This window comes from Opisthocomus hoazin, unplaced genomic scaffold (assembly GCF_030867145.1).
Source record: "Opisthocomus hoazin isolate bOpiHoa1 unplaced genomic scaffold, bOpiHoa1.hap1 HAP1_SCAFFOLD_95, whole genome shotgun sequence".
Taxonomy (NCBI): Eukaryota; Metazoa; Chordata; class Aves; order Opisthocomiformes; family Opisthocomidae; genus Opisthocomus; species Opisthocomus hoazin.
The window spans coordinates 56,871-76,294 of NW_027448720.1; the positions used below are offsets into that span (position 1 = coordinate 56,871).

Consider the following 19,424-nt stretch of genomic DNA (forward strand, 5'->3'; position numbering starts at 1 on the left):
CGTTGGCTGCGCCCGCTCCGGGCTTTTGTGGGCTGCGTGTGCCGGGCCTCGCTGTGCTGGCGGCGTGGGGGCGAAAAGGGAGAGGCGGAGCGCTGAGTGGCTGCGGACAGGAGGTGGCGCGGCTGAAGCTGGAGAGTCCCGAGAAGGCTGAAGAAGAAGAAGAAATGGAAGGCCAGCTGGCTGGCAGCTGCCTGGCGCTGCGGGTGAGGAAGGCTCCGTCTTGGTAGCCCGCAGCAGGCCAGGCCGCCAGCGTGCCCCGCAGGGTCTGTATGTGTCACCAGCAGCAGCATGGTCCGGTTGTGGAGCGCGCGAGCGCGGCTGCGTGTGTAGGGAGCCTTGTCTCGTAAGAGCTGCGAGACATGGACGTTTTCTCTTAGGTGGGGGACAGCCAAGCGACCGGAGTTACGGAAGAGGAATGGAGGAGAGCAGGACAGAGAAGCGTCTGAAGCGGCAGAGTCTCCCGGGAGCGCGGAGAGCGAGCGAGAGCTGCGGTGAGTGGCGGGCCCTCGGGGCCCTGTCGCCCCTCTTCTGCGTCCCGAGCTGTCCCCTGGATCCTTCTCTCTCCCACGCTGCTGTGATTTTTTTTTTTTTTTTTCTTTTTCCTTTTGTTTTCCTTTCCCTGTACCTCCCGTCTTCTGTCTGTGTGTGTGTTCTGCTCCCTCTCCCTCTTTTTCTCCCTTCAGAATTTCTCTAGCCGGCTCCCTGTCTCTATTTGTCTGTCCTGCTGGCTGTCCGGTCGTTTCTTGCTGTACCTCCCTGTCCAGCCGGCTCTCTTTTTGCTCTCCCTTTTTGCCTTTCTCTCCTTCTCTGTCCTGCTTCGTGGCCCTTTCTTCTCTTTCTCTCCCTCTCTGTTCTCTAGCCCCTTGCTGGTTTGTTTTGGGGTTTCCCTGCACACACGCCCCCCGCCCCTTTCTTGGTCTCTTTGTCTAGATCTGACCCTTTCTTTGTTTCTCGGTCCCTTTTTTCCTGTTCACTGTCCTTTTTCTCTCTCTGTCTGTGTCCCCTGCGCTCCGTTGCCATCTTTATCTCTCCTTTCTTCTTCATCTCCTCCCCCCTGCCCCCATCTCTCTCTCCCTCTTTCGCGCTCACCGGCCCTACATTTTCGTGCTCCGTCTCTGCAAGGCTCCTCGTCCCTGTATTTCTTGATTTCTCTACCTCTCTGGCGTTTCCTTTCGACCCTTCTTCCTCTCTGAGCTTCTCAGTCTTCTCCCTTGTCTTATTTTCCTCTTCCTAGTGCTCTGCCCTGCTCCCCATCGCTTATTTTCTCTCTCCGTTTCTCTGCCCTGCTCCCCGTCCCTGTCTGTCTTTCTCCGTCCCCCTCTGCTGCTCCACAGCAGTGTTTTTCCTTTCTCCAGCGCTCTGACCTGCTCCCCACCCCCCTCCCCCCCTTTTTCTCTCTGTCATTCTTCCTGCTTCCCTGGACCTCTCTCTCTGCAATCTCGAGTCCTACTCCCTGTTTGTATCCCACTGTCCTGGTCCCCATCCCTCTCTTTGCCTCTCTATCCCTTTGTCCCTGTTTTTTCTTTCTCCGTCTCTCTGCCCTGCTGCCTAGTTCTGTCCGGTTCCCTTTCTGTTTGCTGGGTTGTTTTTTTTTTTCTCTCTTCATTCTTCTGCTTTGCTCTGTGTTCCCTCCCTCTCACTCCTGCAGCGTCCTGCTGTGTGTTACCTGTCCTTCTCCCTCTTGATATTTTTGCTCTTGCTCTGTCCCTCTGTCTTGCTGCCTGGAAGTAATTTTTTCTTCTCTGCATTTCTGTTCTTCTGACCATGGCTGTTTTTTCATTCTCCACCTCTCTCTCTCCTGCTCGCCAGCCTCGCCTTTCTCTCCCTGACGTTCTTTCCTCTTCCCAGTCCCTCTGCTTTTGTGTATCCTTGCACTCCACTCCCTCTGTCACGCTGTCTTGCTCCCCATCCCTCCCTTTCCTTTCTACCCTGCCGATGTCTGTGTCCCCCAAGCCCGCTTTGTACGTGTCCCTGTCAACACCCTTCTGTCACTCTTCTTCCCTTGCTGCTCTTGCTCTTTTTCTCTCTCTTCCTCTGTGCTGCGGCCCATCGCTGTTTTTAACTCCTCCATCCCTTTGTCCCGCTCCCTGTCCTTGTCAGTTTTGCCCTGTGCTCCAGGCTTTCCTTGTTTTCTGCATCTCTGTCCTTTTCCCTGTACCCTTTTTCTCTCTGCTCCTCAGTCCTTCTGCCTCGTCTTGTTTTTCTCTTTCTGCCGTCCCTCTCTTTTTGTCTGTGACCCTCTGTGCTCTTCTCCTTCTCCCTCTCAGTTTGCGGTTGTCCTATGTGTCCCCCTCTCTGTCTCTCTCTTCTGCTGTCCTGCTCCCCAGCCCCGTTATTTATTGCTTCACCCCTCGGTCTTGCTCTCAGTCCCTGTTTTCTCTCGTGCTCCGCCTCGCTGCCGTTCTCTCTGTTGCTCTCGTTTGCTGTCTGTCCCAGCGTCCTGCTCCCTGTCGCGCTCTCTGTTTCACAGTCTGGCGTCGTGTCCCTCACCTGTTTTCTCTCTCACTCTGTCCTTCCTCCTGGCTTTTCCTTGTCCCTCTGGCCTCTTACTCGTCGCTACTTTTTTCTTCCTTTCTCTACCTCTCTGCCTCTGCCCTGTCGCTTTCTTCCTCTCTCTCTCTGCAATGTTTCTTTCTCCATCTGTGCCCCCCTCCCTGTCCCTTTTCTCTTGTTCTCTCTGTCCTCCATCCTCCCCGTAACTCTTTGTCTGTGTATCTCCATACTGCTGCCTGTCCCTTTGTTTCTCGCTATATGCCCCTGTCCAGCTTGCTGTCCCGTTGTTCTCCTCTGTGCTGAACCATGGCCTTTTCTATCATCCTGCAGCCCGTCACCGATTTTACTTTCTCCACCTCTTTGGCCTGATCTGTGTGTCTCCTGCCCCCGTCCATCTGGCTTGTTCGCTCTACTTGTGTCTCCCTCCAGTGTTCTTTATTCCTCCGATTCAGTTTCTCTCTTGATCCATCAGTTCTGCTGCCCGCTCGTCGTTCTCTGTCTCTCTCTCTTTCCCTCTGTGCTGTTCCCGCGCGTAGCGCGCGAGCAAGCGAGGCTACGTGCCTAGGGATCCTTGTCTCGTAAGAGCTGCGAGACATGGACGTTTTCTCTTAGGTGGGGGACAGCCAAGCGACCGGAGTTACGGAAGAGGAATGGAGGAGAGCAGGACAGAGAAGCGTCTGAAGCGGCAGAGTCTCCCGGGAGCGCGGAGAGCGAGAGCTGCGGTGAGTGGCGGGCCCTCGGGGCCCTGTCGCCCCTCTTCTGCGTCCCGAGCTGTCCCCTGGATCCTTCTCTCTCCCACGCTGCTGTGATTTTTTTTTTTTTTTCTTTTTCCTTTTGTTTTCCTTTCCCTGTACCTCCCGTCTTCTGTCTGTGTGTGTGTTCTGCTCCCTCTCCCTCTTTTTCTCCCTTCAGAATTTCTCTAGCCGGCTCCCTGTCTCTATTTGTCTGTCCTGCTGGCTGTCCGGTCGTTTCTTGCTGTACCTCCCTGTCCAGCCGGCTCTCTTTTTGCTCTCCCTTTTTGCCTTTCTCTCCTTCTCTGTCCTGCTTCGTGGCCCTTTCTTCTCTTTCTCTCCCTCTCTGTTCTCTAGCCCCTTGCTGGTTTGTTTTGGGGTTTCCCTGCACACACGCCCCCCGCCCCTTTCTTGGTCTCTTTGTCTAGATCTGACCCTTTCTTTGTTTCTCGGTCCCTTTTTTCCTGTTCACTGTCCTTTTTCTCTCTCTGTCTGTGTCCCCTGCGCTCCGTTGCCATCTTTATCTCTCCTTTCTTCTTCATCTCCTCCCCCTGCCCCCATCTCTCTCTCCCTCTTTCGCGCTCACCGGCCCTACATTTTCGTGCTCCGTCTCTGCAAGGCTCCTCGTCCCTGTATTTCTTGATTTCTCTACCTCTCTGGCGTTTCCTTTCGACCCTTCTTCCTCTCTGAGCTTCTCAGTCTTCTCCCTTGTCTTATTTTCCTCTTCCTAGTGCTCTGCCCTGCTCCCCATCGCTTATTTTCTCTCTCCGTTTCTCTGCCCTGCTCCCCGTCCCTCTCTCTCTTTCTCCGTCCCCCTCTGCTGCTCCACAGCAGTGTTTTTCCTTTCTCCAGCGCTCTGACCTGCTCCCCACCCCCCTCCCCCCTTTTTCTCTCTGTCATTCTTCCTGCTTCCCTGGACCTCTCTCTCTGCAATCTCGAGTCCTACTCCCTGTTTGTATCCCACTGTCCTGGTCCCCATCCCTCTCTTTGCCTCTCTATCCCTTTGTCCCTGTTTTTTCTTTCTCCGTCTCTCTGCCCTGCTGCCTAGTTCTGTCCGGTTCCCTTTCTGTTTGCTGGGTTGTTTTTTTTTTTCTCTCTTCATTCTTCTGCTTTGCTCTGTGTTCCCTCCCTCTCACTCCTGCAGCGTCCTGCTGTGTGTTACCTGTCCTTCTCCCTCTTGATATTTTTGCTCTTGCTCTGTCCCTCTGTCTTGCTGCCTGGAAGTAATTTTTTCTTCTCTGCATTTCTGTTCTTCTGACCATGGCTGTTTTTTCATTCTCCACCTCTCTCTCTCCTGCTCGCCAGCCTCGCCTTTCTCTCCCTGACGTTCTTTCCTCTTCCCAGTCCCTCTGCTTTTGTGTATCCTTGCACTCCACTCCCTCTGTCACGCTGTCTTGCTCCCCATCCCTCCCTTTCCTTTCTACCCTGCCGATGTCAGTGTCCCCCAAGCCCGCTTTGTACGTGTCCCTGTCAACACCCTTCTGTCACTCTTCTTCCCTTGCTGCTCTTGCTCTTTTTCTCTCTCTTCCTCTGTGCTGCGGCCCATCGCTGTTTTTAACTCCTCCATCCCTTTGTCCCGCTCCCTGTCCTTGTCAGTTTTGCCCTGTGCTCCAGGCTTTCCTTGTTTTCTGCATCTCTGTCCTTTTCCCTGTACCCTTTTTCTCTCTGCTCCTCAGTCCTTCTGCCTCGTCTTGTTTTTCTCTTTCTGCCGTCCCTCTCTTTTTGTCTGTGACCCTCTGTGCTCTTCTCCTTCTCCCTCTCAGTTTGCGGTTGTCCTATGTGTCCCCCTCTCTGTCTCTCTCTTCTGCTGTCCTGCTCCCCAGCCCCGTTATTTATTGCTTCACCCCTCGGTCTTGCTCTCAGTCCCTGTTTTCTCTCGTGCTCCGCCTCGCTGCCGTTCTCTCTGTTGCTCTCGTTTGCTGTCTGTCCCAGCGTCCTGCTCCCTGTCGCGCTCTCTGTTTCACAGTCTGGCGTCGTGTCCCTCACCTGTTTTCTCTCTCACTCTGTCCTTCCTCCTGGCTTTTCCTTGTCCCTCTGGCCTCTTACTCGTCGCTACTTTTTTCTTCCTTTCTCTACCTCTCTGCCTCTGCCCTGTCGCTTTCTTCCTCTCTCTCTCTGCAATGTTTCTTTCTCCATCTGTGCCCCCCTCCCTGTCCCTTTTCTCTTGTTCTCTCTGTCCTCCATCCTCCCCGTAACTCTTTGTCTGTGTATCTCCATACTGCTGCCTGTCCCTTTGTTTCTCGCTATATGCCCCTGTCCAGCTTGCTGTCCCGTTGTTCTCCTCTGTGCTGAACCGTGGCCTTTTCTATCATCCTGCAGCCCGTCACCGATTTTACTTTCTCCACCTCTTTGGCCTGATCTGTGTGTCTCCTGCCCCCGTCCATCTGGCTTGTTCGCTCTACTTGTGTCTCCCTCCAGTGTTCTTTATTCCTCCGATTCAGTTTCTCTCTTGATCCATCAGTTCTGCTGCCCGCTCGTCGTTCTCTGTCTCTCTCTCTTTTCCTCTGTGCTGTTCCTGCGCGTAGCGCGCGAGCAAGCGAGGCTACGTGCCTGGGGATCCTTGTCTCGTAAGAGCTGCGAGACATGGACGTTTTCTCTTAGGTGGGGGACAGCCAAGCGACCGGAGTTACGGAAGAGGAATGGAGGAGAGCAGGACAGAGAAGCGTCTGAAGCGGCAGAGTCTCCCGGGAGCGCGGAGAGCGAGAGCCGCGGTGAGTGGCGGGCCCTCGGGGCCCTGTCGCCCCTCTTCTGCGTCCCGGGCCCTCCCCTGGATCCTTCTCTCTCCCACGCTGCTGTGATTTTTTTTTTTTTTTCTTTTTCCTTTTGTTTTCCTTTCCCTGTACCTCCCGTCTTCTGTCTGTGTGTGTGTTCTGCTCCCTCTCCCTCTTTTTCTCCCTTCAGAATTTCTCTAGCCGGCTCCCTGTCTCTATTTGTCTGTCCTGCTGGCTGTCCGGTCGTTTCTTGCTGTACCTCCCTGTCCAGCCGGCTCTCTTTTTGCTCTCCCTTTTTGCCTTTCTCTCCTTCTCTGTCCTGCTTCGTGGCCCTTTCTTCTCTTTCTCTCCCTCTCTGTTCTCTAGCCCCTTGCTGGTTTGTTTTGGGGTTTCCCTGCACACACGCCCCCCGCCCCTTTCTTGGTCTCTTTGTCTAGATCTGACCCTTTCTTTGTTTCTCGGTCCCTTTTTTCCTGTTCACTGTCCTTTTTCTCTCTCTGTCTGTGTCCCCTGCGCTCCGTTGCCATCTTTATCTCTCCTTTCTTCTTCATCTCCTCCCCCTGCCCCCGTCTCTCTCTCCCTCTTTCGCGCTCACCGGCCCTACATTTTCGTGCTCCGTCTCTGCAAGGCTCCTCGTCCCTGTATTTCTTGATTTCTCTACCTCTCTGGCGTTTCCTTTCGACCCTTCTTTCTCTCTGAGCTCCTCGGTCTTGTCCCTTGTCTTATTTTCCTCTTCCTAGTGCTCTGCCCTGCTCCCCATCGCTTATTTTCTCTCTCCGTTTCTCTGCCCTGCTCCCCGTCCCTGTCTTTCTTTCTCCGTCCCCCTCTGCTGCTCCACAGCAGAGTTTTTCCTTTCTCCGGCTCTCTGACCCGCTCCCCGCCCACCCAGGTTGACCGTCCCAGGTTTTGTTCTGCGTCTCCATCCTGCCGCTGTCCTCATCTATCCTTTTGTGCCCTTCTCTTTCTGTCTCTTTTCGTGTGTCCCCGCTGCTTTTTTTCCCATCTCTGTCCAGCTCCCTGTCCCTTTCCTTTTTCCTCTTGCTGTCCTTTTGCCCTGCTTCCTCTTGCTGTTTTTTCTGCCTTTCTCTCTCTGCGCCATTCCCTCTCCCATCCTTTCTTTCTCGATCCCCCTGTGCAGCTCGCTGTCCCTTGTTTCCTTTCTCTCTTCCTCGGTATTTTTTTTCTTTCTCCATACCTCTCTCCCACTGCCCGTCACGGTCGCATTTCTCCCCCCAACGCTGTCCTGCTCTGTCCCTTTTCTCTCTCTCTGTCGTTTTGTCCTGCTCCCTGTGTTTGTTTTTTAATTCCTCCGTCAGGGTCCCTCAGCCCGGTGCTGTTTTTTCCCTTCTCCGCCTCTGTCTCCTGCTGCCCAGCTGAGGCTTTTCCCCCTCCGTCTCTGTCCTGCTCCCCCGTCTCTTACTTGTGCCTGTCTTTCACTTTGTCCTGCCTCCTTGTCCCCTTTTTCTCTCTCAGTATCACCTTGTCCCGCTCCCTGTCCCTGTCTTTCTCTGACAATCTGTCCCGCTCCTTGTCCTTCTCTTTCCCTTTGCTGTTATTCCCCGTCCTTGTTCTGGCCTTTCTTCCTTCTCTTTCTGTCCTACTGCCCCAGTGCCTCTTTTTCCACCGCTGTCCTGCTCCCTGGCCCTTGTTTCCTCTCGCCGTCCCTCTGTCCTGCTTCCTGTCCCCAGTTTTTCTGTCTCTCTTTCTCGATCCTGCTGCCTGTCCGGTCGTTTCTTGCTGTACCTGCCTGTGCAGCCGGCTCTCCCTTTTTGCCTTTCTCTCCTTCTCTTCCTGCTTCCCAGCCCGTTCTTGTCTTCCTCTCTGTCTGTCCTCTATCCCCTTGCTGGTTTGTGTTGGGGTTCCAACCCTGACCACCCACCCCCTTCTTCGTCTGACCCTTTCTTTGTTTCTTAGTACGTTTCTTCCTGTTGCCTGTCCTTTTTCTCTCTCTGTCAGTGTGTCCTGCACTGCGTGGGACGGTGGTGGGAGGCTGAAAAAGGGTGGGAAGCTGGGGGGGCGGAGTGGAGGCTGGAAAGAGGTAGGAGGTTGCAGAGGGGTGGGAAGCTGAATTAAGAAGAGGCCAGCAAAAAGGGAGTTAGGAGGCTATCGAGGGGTGGGAGGCCGGGGGGGGGGGGGGGGGGCGAGGAGGGGGGAGTAGAGGCCAGGAAAAAAAAGGAGGCCGGAAAGGGGTGGGAGGCTGCAGAGGGGTGGGAGGCCGGGGGCGAGAGTAGAGGCCAGAAAAAAAGGGAGGCCGGAAAGGGGTGGGAGGCTGCAGAGGGGTGGGAGGCTGCAGAGGGGTGGGAGGCTGGGGGCGAGAGTAGAGGCCAGAAAAAAAAGGAGGCCGGGGGGTGCGAGTAGAGGCCAGAAAGGCCCGTTTTTGTGGCTTCTTCCCTGTCTTTATCTCTCTTTCCTGCCTTGTTTACTCCTCTGATTCAAGTTCTCTCTCGATCCGTGTGTTCTGCTTCCCACTCATCATATTCTCTCTTTTTCTCTGTCCTGTTCCTGAGGCTTCTTGTCTAGGAAGCCACGTCTCGTATGAGCTCTAAGACAGCCACATGCATTTTCTCTCAGGTGGAGGAGAGCCAAACGATTGGAGTTGCGGAAGAAGAGGGGAAGAGAGAAGGGGAGAGAAACATCTGAAGTGTCAAAGTCTCCCGGCAGCACCGAGAGTGAGAGCTGCGGTGAGTCCTGGGCCCTCGGGGCCCTGTCACCCCTCTTGTGCATCCTGGGCCCTCCCCGGCTCCCTCTCTTTCCCCCACTGCTACGATTATTTTTTTTTTCTGCTCTTGTGTACCTTCTTTCTCCATCTGTCTCTGACTTGTCCCCATCTTTTAGGTCCTCCCTCTTTCTGCCCTGCAGCCCGTGGCATTTTTTTCCTTCTTCCCCTCTTTCTGTTCAGCTCCCGGTTACTAGTTTTGCTTTCCTCCTACTCTGTAGCCTGTCAGTACTTTTGCTGTCTTTGGTGCTCTCTGTCTGCCTCCTCGTCCCTTGATTCGAGGCCTTCCTTCTCGGCTCCGTAGCACGTCACAGATCTACTGCTTTCTCCATGTCTATTCTATTCTATTTCCTCATCTCTCTTTGTCCAGGTCCCTGCCGCTATTCTTTTTTCCTCTGTCATGCTGCAGGGTTTTTTTTTGCATCTCCTTCCTGCTCCCCGTTCTTCACTTTCGGTCTGTGTCCTGCTCCCTCTTCTTCTTTCTGCTGCCGCTCTTGCTCTCTTGCTGCTGCTTCTTTCTCCGTCTCTGTGGGACTGCCTGTCCCCGTCCTTCTCTCGCCGTCCCTTTCCCTGCTTGGTGCTTTCTCATTCCACCGCCGCTGTCCAGCCACCTGTCACTTTTCTCCTCTCTTGTAGTGGCCTGCACCCTGCTCCTCATTTTTGGCATCCTCTGCCGAGCAGCGCGTCGCTCCGGGAGGCGACGGACGGACTGTTCGCCGCTGGATCAACGGGCGCAGCTGCGGGAAGGAGTGCCGAGGTGTCGGAGGGGCAGAGGGAGTGTCGGGGGCCCCGAGCCCCGGAGCAGAGCGGCTCCCGGGACTGGCTGGGTGCGTGACTGAGTAAAGACCTGCGGTCCCTTTTGCCCTGGCGGCTGCGTTTGTGCTTGGTTTGCACGGGACGAGGGGCTGCGCCAGAGGCCAGGGGAGGAGGGGACGGGCTGTGGGGCTGGGGCGACGGCCCCCTGTTCCTGCCGGGGTCCAGCCGTGGGCCGGGGCCGGGGGAGCCCCAGGTGCGGGCAGCGGGGCTGATGGCGACGGCCGCTCCCTGTGCCGGTGGAGGGCCCGGTGCTGCCGTGGCGCGGGTGGCCGTGGAGGGGCCGGTACGATCGCTGCTGCCACCCGGTGAGCAAAGTTCGGTACTGCGGCTCGGGTGGCGCCGTGTCCAAGGGCTCGCTGCTGCCACCCGGTGAGCAAAGTTCGGTACTGCGGCTCGGGCGGCGCCAATGCGCGGTGGCGCCGTGTCCAAGAGCTCGCTGCTGCCACCCGGTGAGCAAAGTTCGGTACTGCCGCTCGAGTGGCGCAGGTGGTTTGCGCGCTGGGAGGAGCCGTGCCCTGTGTGTCCGGCGCTGCAATAAGGAACGCCTGCCTGCTTGCTGAAGTGCCCAAAGGGCTTCAGAGAGTCTTTGTGTTTGCCCAATGACGGCATCGTGGGCTCCAGCCGTGGGCCGGGGCCGGAAGAGCCCCAGGTGCGGGCAGCGGGGCTGATGGCGACGGCCCCTCCCTCTGCCGGTAGAGGGCCCGGTGCTGCCGTGCCGGGCCCGATGCGAGCCGAAGGAGGAGCGGAGCCATAGCCGGGTGGCGGCTGCAGCGAGGGAGAAGGTGAGCGCGGGGTATGGGGGGGGGTTGGATGGAGCGGCGGGTCCCGGGGAAAAGCCCCCGGGAGGGCGGGGTCCGTGTCGGGGGCAAGGAGCGATGGGGGTGCGGCGCCGTGTCGGAGCCGCGAGTCGGGGTCTGCTCGGAGCCGGAGCCGGCGCTGGGCGCCGCCCCCGCCCCCGCTGGGCGCCGCCCCCGTCCCCGCTGGCGCCGCCCCCGCCCCCGCTGGCGCCGCCCCCGCCCCCGCTGGCGCCGCCCCCGCCCCCGCTGGCGCCGCCCCCGCCCCCGCTGGCGCCGCCCCCGCCCCCGCTGGCGCCGCCCCCGCCCCCGCTGGCGCCGCCCCCGCCCCCGCTGGCGCCGCCCCCTGGCCGCAACGCGGTACTGCAGCCCGGCGTTCGGCTCAGAGTGTGGCCCCTCCGGCGCGCCGTCGGCTCGTGGCGCATGCGCGGTGCGGCGGAGCAGCATGGCGACGGGCTGGTGTTCGGTGCCGGGGCGGCGGGGGAGCAGAGAGGCCAGCGGTGAGGCGCGGGCTCCCCTCTGGCGGGTGCGGGGGTGCGTGGTGGCTGCCCGAGGGTGGTGGGACGGGAAGCTTGGAGCCGGCCGCTGCGGCAGGCTGCAGGAGGCGAGCCGGGTGCGGGCAGCCCCGGGGCCAGAGGCGGGAGGTGACGGAAGGGAATGGGAGAAGGAGGCGGGCACCCCCCCCCCCCAAGTCGGCAGTGCTCCCCCGGCCCCGCTCGCCCCGCGCAGCTGCCCCCAGCTGCAGCACGTCCCCTGAAGCCTGTGTCCCGGAGCGCCCGGCCTCCCCCAAGGCCCGTGGTGCGGGCTGCCTCGGCCTCCCTGAACGCGGTCGCCGCTGCTTGTTTATGTGTGGCAGGGGCTGCGCTGAGGACGCGTTTGTCCGTTCGTGCCCTGGGGATGCCGTTGGCTGCGCCCGCTGCAGGCTTGTGTGGGCTGCGTGTGCCGGGCCTCGCTGTGCTGGCGGCGTGGGGGCGAAAAGGGAGAGGCGGAGCGCTGAGTGGCTGCGGGCAGGAGGTGGCGCGGCTGAAGCTGGAGAGTCCCGAGAAGGCTGAAGAAGAAGAAGAAATGGAAGGCCAGCTGGCTGGCAGCTGCCTGGCGCTGCGGGTGAGGAAGGCTCCGTCTTGGTAGCCCGCAGCAGGCCAGGCCGCCAGCGTGCCCCGCAGGGTCTGTATGTGTCACCAGCAGCAGCATGGTCCGGTTGTGGAGCGCGCGAGTGCGGCTGCGTGCCTGGGGATCCTTGTCTCGTAAGAGCTGCGAGACATGGACGTTTTCTCTTAGGTGGGGGACAGCCAAGCGACCGGAGTTACGGAAGAGGAATGGAGGAGAGCAGGACAGAGAAGCGTCTGAAGCGGCAGAGTCTCCCGGGAGCGCGGAGAGCGAGAGCTGCGGTGAGTGGCGGGCCCTCGGGGCCCTGTCCGCCCCTCTTCTGCGTCCCGAGCTGTCCCCTGGATCCTTCTCTCTCCCACGCTGCTGTGATTTTTTTTTTTTTTTTTCTTTTTCCTTTTGTTTTCCTTTCCCTGTACCTCCCGTCTTCTGTCTGTGTTTGTGTTCTGCTCCCTCTCCCTCTTTTTCTCCCTTCAGAATTTCTCTAGCCGGCTCCCTGTCTCTATTTCTCTGTCCTGCTGGCTGTCCGGTTGTTTCTTGCTGTACCTCCCTGTCCAGCCGGCTCTCTTTTTGCTCTCCCTTTTTGCCTTTCTCTCCTTCTCTGTCCTGCTTCCTCGTCCTTTCTTCTCTTCTTCTGTCTCTCTGTCCTCCAGCTCCTTGCTGGTTTGTTTTGGGGTTCCCTCCCCGGCACCCCCCCACCACCCCACCCCTTCTGGGTCTCTTTGTCTAGATCTGACCCTTTCTTTGTCTCTGTGTCCTGCGCTCCGTTGCCATCTTTGTCTCTCCTTTCTTCTTCATCTCCTCCCCCTGCCCCCACCTCTCTCTCCCTCTTTCGCGCTCACCGGCCCTACGCTGTCTTGCTTTGTCTCTGCAAGGCTCCTCGTCTCTATTTTTCTTGATTTCTCTACCTCTCTGGCGTTTTCTTTCGACCCTTCTTTCTCTCTGAGCTCCTCGGTCTTCTCCCTTGTCTTATTTTCCTCTTCCTAGTGCTCTGCCCTGCTCCCCATCGCTTATTTTCTCTCTCCGTTTCTCTGCCCTGCTCCCCATCCGTCCCTCTCTTTCTTTCTCTGTCCCCCTCTGCTGCTCCACAGCAGTGTTTTTCCTTTCTCCAGCTCTCTGACCTGCTCCCCACCCCCCTCCCCCCTTTTTCTCTCTGTCATTCTTCCTGCTTCCCTGGACCTCTCTCTCTGCAATCTCGCGTCCTACTCCCTGTTTGTATCCCACTGTCCTGGTCCCCATCCCTCTCTTTGCCTCTCTATCCCTTTGTCCCTGTTTTTTCTTTCTCCGTCTCTCTGCCCTGCTGCCTAGTTCTGTCCGGTTCCCTTTCTGTTTGCTGGGTGGTTGTTTTTTTTTTTTCTCTCTTCATTCCTCTGCCTTGCTCTGTGTATTCTGTCCTCTCACTGTCGCAGTGTCCTGCTGTGTGTTACCCATCCTTCTCCCTGTTGTTTTTTTTTTTTTTTTTTCCTCTTGCTCTGTCCCTCTGTCCTGCTGCCTGGAAGTAATTTTTTATTCTCTGCATTTCTGTTCTTCTGACCATGGCTGTTTTTTCATTCTCCACCTCTCTCTCCCCTGCTCCCCACCCTCACCTTTCTCTCCCTGACGTTCTTTCCTCTTCCCAGTCCCTCTGCTTTTGTGTATCCTTGCACTCCACTCCCTCTGTCTCGCTCTATCATGCTGTCTTGCTCCCCATCCCTCCCTTTCCTTTCTACCCTTCCGATGTGTGTGTCCCCCAAGCCCCCTTTGTACGTGTCCCTGTCAACACCCTTCTGTCACTCTTCTTCCCTTGCTCTTCTGGCTCTTTTTCTCTCTTCCTCTGTGCTGCGGCCCATCGCTGTTTTTAACTCCTCCATCCCTTTGTCCCGCTCCCTGTCCTTGTCAGTTTTGCCCTGTGCTCCAGGCTTGCCTTGTTTTCTGCATCTCTGTCCTTTTGCCTGTACCCTTTTTCTCTCTGCTCCTCAGTCCTTCTGCCTCGTCTTGTTTTTCTCTTGCTGCCGTCCCTCTCTTTTTGTCTGTGACCCTCTGTGCTCTTCTCCTTCTCCCTCTCAGTTTGCGGTTGTCCTATGTGTCCCCCTCTCTGTCTCTCTCTTCTGCTGTCCTGCTCCCCAGCCCCGTTATTTATTGCTTCACCCCTCGGTCTTGCTCTCAGTCCCTGTTTTCTCTCGTGCTCCGCCTCGCTGCCGTTCTCTCTGTTGCTCTCGTTTGCTGTCTGTCCCAGTGTCCTGCTCCCTGTCGCGCTCTCTGTTTCACAGTCTGGCGTCGTGTCCCTCACCTGTTTTCTCTCTCACTCTGTCCTTCCTCCTGGCTTTTCCTTGTCCCTCTGGCCTCTTACTCGTCGCTACTTTTTGCTTCCTTTCTCTACCTCTCTGCCTCTGCCCTGTCGCTTTCTTCCTCTCTCTCTCTGCAATGTTTCTTTCTCCATCTGTGCCCCCCTCCCTGTCCCTTTTCTCTTGTTCTCTCTGTCCTCCATCCTCCCCGTAACTCTTTGTCTGTGTATCTCCATACTGCTGCCTGTCCCTTTGTTTCTCGCTATATGCCCCTGTCCGGCTTGCTGTCCCGTTGTTCTCCTCTGTGCTGAACCATGGCCTTTTCTATCATCCTGCAGCCCATCACCGATTTTACTTTCTCCACCTCTTTGGCCTGATCTGTGTGTCTCCTGCCCCCGTCCATCTGGCTTGTTCGCTCTACTCGTGTCTCCCTCCAGTGTTCTTTATTCCTCCGATTCAGTTTCTCTCTTGATCCATCAGTTCTGCTGCCCGCTCGTCGTTCTCTGTCTCTCTCTCTTTCCCTCTGTGCTGTTCCTGCGCGTAGCGCGCGAGCAAGCGAGGCTACGTGCCTAGGGAGCCTTGTCTCGTAAGAGCTGCGAGACATGGACGTTTTCTCTTAGGTGGGGGACAGCCAAGCGACTGGAGTTACGGAAGAGGAATGGAGGAGAGCAGGACAGAGAAGCGTCTGAAGCGGCAGAGTCTCCCGGCAGCGCGGAGAGCGAGAGCCGCGGTGAGTGGCGGGCCCTCGGGGCCCTGTCGCCCCTCTTCTGCGTCCCAGGCCCTCCCCTGGATCCTTCTCTCTCCCACGCTGCTGTGATTTCTTTATTTTTCTTTTTCCTTTTCTTTTCCTTTCCCTGTACCTCCCGTCTTCTGTCTGTGTTTGTGTCCTGCTCCCTCTCCCTCTTTTTCTCCCTCCAGAATTTCTCTAGCCGGCTCCCTGTCTCTATTTCTCTGTCCTGCTGGCTGTCCGGTCGTTTCTTGCTGTACCTCCCTGTCCAGCCGGCTCTTTTTGCTCTCCCTTTTTGCCTTTCTCTCCTTCTCTGTCCTGCTTCATGGCCCTTTCTTCTCTTTCTCTCCCTCTCTGTTCTCTAGCCCCTTGCTGGTTTGTTTCGGGGTTTCCCTGCACACCCCCCCCCCCGCCCCCTTCTTGGTCTCTTTGTCTAGATCTGACCCTTTCTTTGTTTCTCGGTCCCTTTTTTCCTGTTCACTGTCCTTTTTCTCTCTCTGTCTGTGTCCCCTGCGCTCCGTTGCCATCTTTATCTCTCCTTTCTTCTTCATCTCCTCCCCCTGCCCCCGTCTCTCTCTCCCTCTTTCGCGCTCACCGGCCCTACATTTTCGTGCTCCGTCTCTGCAAGGCTCCTCGTCCCTGTATTTCTTGATTTCTCTACCTCTCTGGCGTTTCCTTTCGACCCTTCTTTCTCTCTGAGCTCCTTGGTCTTCTGCCTTGTCTTATTTTCCTCTTCCTAGTGCTCTGCCCTGCTCCCCATCGCTTATTTTCTCTCTCCGTTTCTCTGCCCTGCTCCCCGTCCCTCTCTCTCTTTCTCCGTCCCCCTCTGCTGCTCCACAGCAGAGTTTTTCCTTTCTCCGGCTCTCTGACCCGCTCCCCGCCCACCCAGGTTGACCGTCCCAGGTTTTGTTCTGCGTCTCCATGCTGCCGCTGTCCTGATCTATCCTTTTGTGCCCTTCTCTTTCTGTCTCTTTTCGTGTGTCCCCGCTGCTTTTTTTCCCATCTCTGTCCAGCTCCCTGTCCCTTTCCTTTTTCCTCTTGCTGTCCTTTTGCCCTGCTGCCTCTTGCTGTTTTTTCTGCCTTTCTCTCTCTGCACCATTCCCTCTCCCATCCTTTATTTCTCGATCCCCCTGTGCAGCTTGCTGTCCCTTGTTTCCTTTCTCTCTTCCTCGGTATTTTTTTTCTTTCTCCATACCTCTCTCCCACTGCCTGTCACGGTGGCATTTCTCCCCCCAATGCTGTCCTGCTCTGTCCCTTTTCTCTCTCTCTGTCATTTTGTCCTGCTCCCTGTGTTTGTTTTTTTAATTCCTCCCTCAGGGTCCCTCAGCCCGGTGCTGTTTTTTCCCTTCTCCGCCTCTCTCTCCTGCTGCCCAGCTGAGGCTTTTCCCCCTCCGTCTCTGTCCTGCTCCCCCGTCTCTTACTTGTGCCTGTCTTTCACTTTGTCCTGCCTCCTTGTCCCCTTTTTCTCTCTCAGTATCACCTTGTCCCGCTCCCTGTCCCTGTCTTTCTCTGACAATCTGTCCTGCTCCTTGTCCTTCTCTTTCCCTTCGCTGTTATTCCCCGTCCTTCTTCTGGCCTTTCTTCCTTCTCTTTCTGTCCTACTGCCCCAGTGCCTCTTTTTCCACCGCTGTCCTGCTCCCTGGCCCTTGTTTCCTCTCGCCGTCCCTCTGTCCTGCTTCCTGTCCCCAGTTTTTCTGTCTCTCTTTCTCGATCCTGCTGCCTGTCCGGTCGTTTCTTGCTGTACCTGCCTGTGCAGCCGGCTCTCCCTTTTTGCCTTTCTCTCCTTCTCTTCCTGCTTCCCAGCCCGTTCTTGTCTTCCTCTCTGTCTGTCCTCTATCCCCTTGCTGGTTTGTGTTGGGGTTCCAACCCTGACCACCCACCCCCTTCTTCGTCTGACCCTTTCTTTGTTTCTTAGTACGTTTCTTCCTGTTGCCTGTCCTTTTTCTCTCTCTGTCAGTGTGTCCTGCACTGCGTGGGACGGTGGTGGGAGGCTGAAAAAGGGTGGGAAGCTGGGGGGGCGGAGTGGAGGCTGGAAAGAGGTAGGAGGTTGCAGAGGGGTGGGAAGCTGAATTAAGTAGAGGCCAGCAAAAAGGGAGTTAGGAGGCTATCGAGGGGTGGGAGGCGGGGGGGGGGGGGGGCGCGAGGAGGGGGGAGTAGAGGCCAGGAAAAAAAAGGAGGCCGGAAAGGGGTGGGAGGCTGCAGAGGGGTGGGAGGCCGGGGGCGAGAGTAGAGGCCAGAAAAAAAAGGAGGCCGGGGGGTGCGAGTAGAGGCCAGAAAGGCCCTTTTCTTGTGGCTTCTTCCCTGTCTTTATCTCTCTTTCCTGCCTTGTTTACTCCTCTGATTCAAGTTCTCTCTCGATCCGTGTGTTCTGCTTCCCACTCATCATATTCTCTCTTTTTCTCTGTCCTGTTCCTGAGGCTTCTTGTCTAGGAAGCCACGTCTCGTATGAGCTCTAAGACAGCCACATGCATTTTCTCTCAGGTGCAGGAGAGCCAAACGATTGGAGTTGCGGAAGAAGAAGGGAAGAGAGAAGGGGAGAGAAACATCTGAAGTGTCAAAGTCTCCCGGCAGCACCGAGAGTGAGAGCTGCGGTGAGTCGTGGGCCCTCGGGGCCCTGTCACCCCTCTTCTGCATCGTGGGCCCTCCCCGGCTCCCTCTCTTTCCCCCACTGCTACGATTATTTTTTTTTTCTGCTCTTGTGTACCTTCTTTCTCCATCTGTCTCTGACTTGTCCCCATCTTTTAGGTCCTCCCTCTTTCTGCCCTGCAGCCCGTGGCATTTTTTTCCTTCTTCCCCTCTTTCTGTTCAGCTCCCGGTTACTAGTTTTGCTTTCCTCCTACTCTGTAGCCTGTCAGTACTTTTGCTGTCTTTGGTGCTCTCTGTCTGCCTCCTCGTCCCTTGATTCGAGGCCTTCCTTCTCGGCTCCGTAGCACGTCACAGATCTACTGCTTTCTCCATGTCTATTCTATTCTATTTCCTCATCTCTCTTTGTCCAGGTCCCTGCCGCTATTCTTTTTTCCTCTGTCATGCTGCAGGGTTTTTTTTTGCATCTCCTTCCTGCTCCCCGTTCTTCATTTTCGGTCTGTGTCCTGCTCCCTCTTCTTCTTTCTGCTGCCGCTCTTGCTCTCTTGCTGCTGCTTCTTTCTCCGTCTCTGTGGGACTGCCTGTCCCCGTCCTTCTCTCGCCGTCCCTTTCCCTGCTTGGTGCTTTCTCGTTCCACCACCGCTGTCCAGCCACCTGTCACTTTTCTCCTCTCTTGTAGTGGCCTGCACCCTGCTCCTCATTTTTGGCATCCTCTGCCGAGCAGCGCGTCGCTCCGGGAGGCGACGGACGGACTGTTCGCCGCTGGATCAACGGGCGCAGCTGCGGGAAGGAGTGCCGAGGTGTCGGAGGGGCAGAGGGAGCGTCGGGGGCCCCGAGCCCCGGAGCAGAGCGGCTCCCGGGACTGGCTGGGTGCGTGACTGAGTAAAGACCTGCGGTCCCTTTTGCCCTGGCGGCTGCGTTTGTGCTTGGTTTGCACGGGACGAGGGGCTGCGCCAGAGGCCAGGGGAGGAGGGGACGGGCTGTGGGGCTGGGGCGACGGCCCCCTGTTCCTGCCGGGGTCCAGCCGTGGGCCGGGGCCGGGGGAGCCCCAGGTGCGGGCAGCGGGGCTGATGGCGACGGCCGCTCCCTGTGCCGGTGGAGGGCCCGGTGCTGCCGTGGCGCGGGTGGCCGTGGAGGGGCCGGTACGATCGCTGCTGCCACCCGGTGAGCAAAGTTCGGTACTGCGGCTCGGGTGGCGCCGTGTCCAAGGGCTCGCTGCTGCCACCCGGTGAGCAAAGTTCGGTACTGCGGCTCGGGCGGCGCCAATGCGCGGTGGCGCCGTGTCCAAGAGCTCGCTGCTGCCACCCGGTGAGCAAAGTTCGGTACTGCCGCTCGAGTGGCGCAGGTGGTTTGCGCGCTGGGAGGAGCCGTGCCCTGTGTGTCCGGCGCTGCAATAAGGAACGCCTGCCTGCTTGCTGAAGTGCCCAAAGGGCTTCAGAGAGTCTTTGTGTTTGCCCAATGACGGCATCGTGGGCTCCAGCCGTGGGCCGGGGCCGGAAGAGCCCCAGGTGCGGGCAGCGGGGCTGATGGCGACGGCCCCTCCCTCTGCCGGTAGAGGGCCCGGTGCTGCCGTGCCGGGCCCGATGCGAGCCGAAGGAGGAGCGGAGCCATAGCCGGGTGGCGGCTGCAGCGAGGGAGAAGGTGAGCGCGGGGTATGGGGGGGGGTTGGATGGAGCGGCGGGTCCCGGGGAAAAGCCCCCGGGAGGGCGGGGTCCGTGTCGGGGGCAAGGAGCGATGGGGGTGCGGCGCCGTGTCGGAGCCGCGAGTCGGGGTCTGCTCGGAGCCGGAGCCGTCGCTGGTCGCCGCCCCCGCCCCCGCTGGGCGCCGCCCCCGCCCCCGCTGGCGCCGCCCCCGCCCCCGCTGGCGCCGCCCCCGCCCCCGCTGGCGCCGGCCCCGCCCCCGCAGGCGCCGCCCCCGCCCCCGCTGGCGCCGCCCCCGCCCCCGCTGGCGCCGCCCCCGCCCCCGCTGGCGCCGCCCCCGCCCCCGCTGGCGCCGGCCCCGCCCCCGCAGGCGCCGCCCCCGCCCCCGCTGGCGCCGCCCCCGCCCCCGCTGGCGCCGCCCCCGCCCCCGCTGGCGCCGCCCCCGCCCCCGCTGGCGCCGCCCCCGCCCCCGCTGGCGCCGCCCCCGCCCCCGCTGGCGCCGCCCCCGCCCCCGCTGGCGCCGCCCCCGCCCCCGCTGGCGCCGCCCCCGCCCCCTCTGGCGCCGCCCCCTGCCCCGCTGGCGCCGCCCCTGCCCTCGCCGCCCCCTGGCCGCAACGCGGTACTGCAGCCCGGCGTTCGGCTCAGAGTGTGGCCCCTCCGGCGCGCCGTCGGCTCGTGGCGCATGCGCGGTGCGGCGGAGCAGCATGGCGGCGGGCTGGTGTTCGGTGCGGGGGCGGCGGGGGAGCAGAGAGGCCAGCGGTGAGGCGCGGGCTCCCCTCTGGCGGGTGCGGGGGTGCGTGGTGGCTGCTCGAGGGTGGTGGGACGGGAAGCTTGGAGCCGGCCGC

The 19,424-nt window shown here is 58.7% G+C and overlaps 2 long non-coding RNA genes across 2 annotated transcripts; both read left to right on the forward strand.

Annotated features, from left to right (window-relative positions):
* Nucleotides 1-476: 476 nt before the first annotated feature.
* On the forward strand, nt 477-9,514 carry LOC142359038 (uncharacterized). Its single transcript, XR_012762063.1, has 3 exons — nt 477-491; nt 8,507-8,616; nt 9,288-9,514. It is a non-coding gene; the product is annotated as an uncharacterized LOC142359038 (long non-coding RNA).
* A 2,029-nt stretch (nt 9,515-11,543) lies between these two features.
* LOC142359037 (uncharacterized) lies at nt 11,544-17,851 on the forward strand. Its single transcript, XR_012762062.1, has 3 exons — nt 11,544-11,649; nt 16,838-16,947; nt 17,619-17,851. It is a non-coding gene; the product is annotated as an uncharacterized LOC142359037 (long non-coding RNA).
* Nucleotides 17,852-19,424: the final 1,573 nt, after the last annotated feature.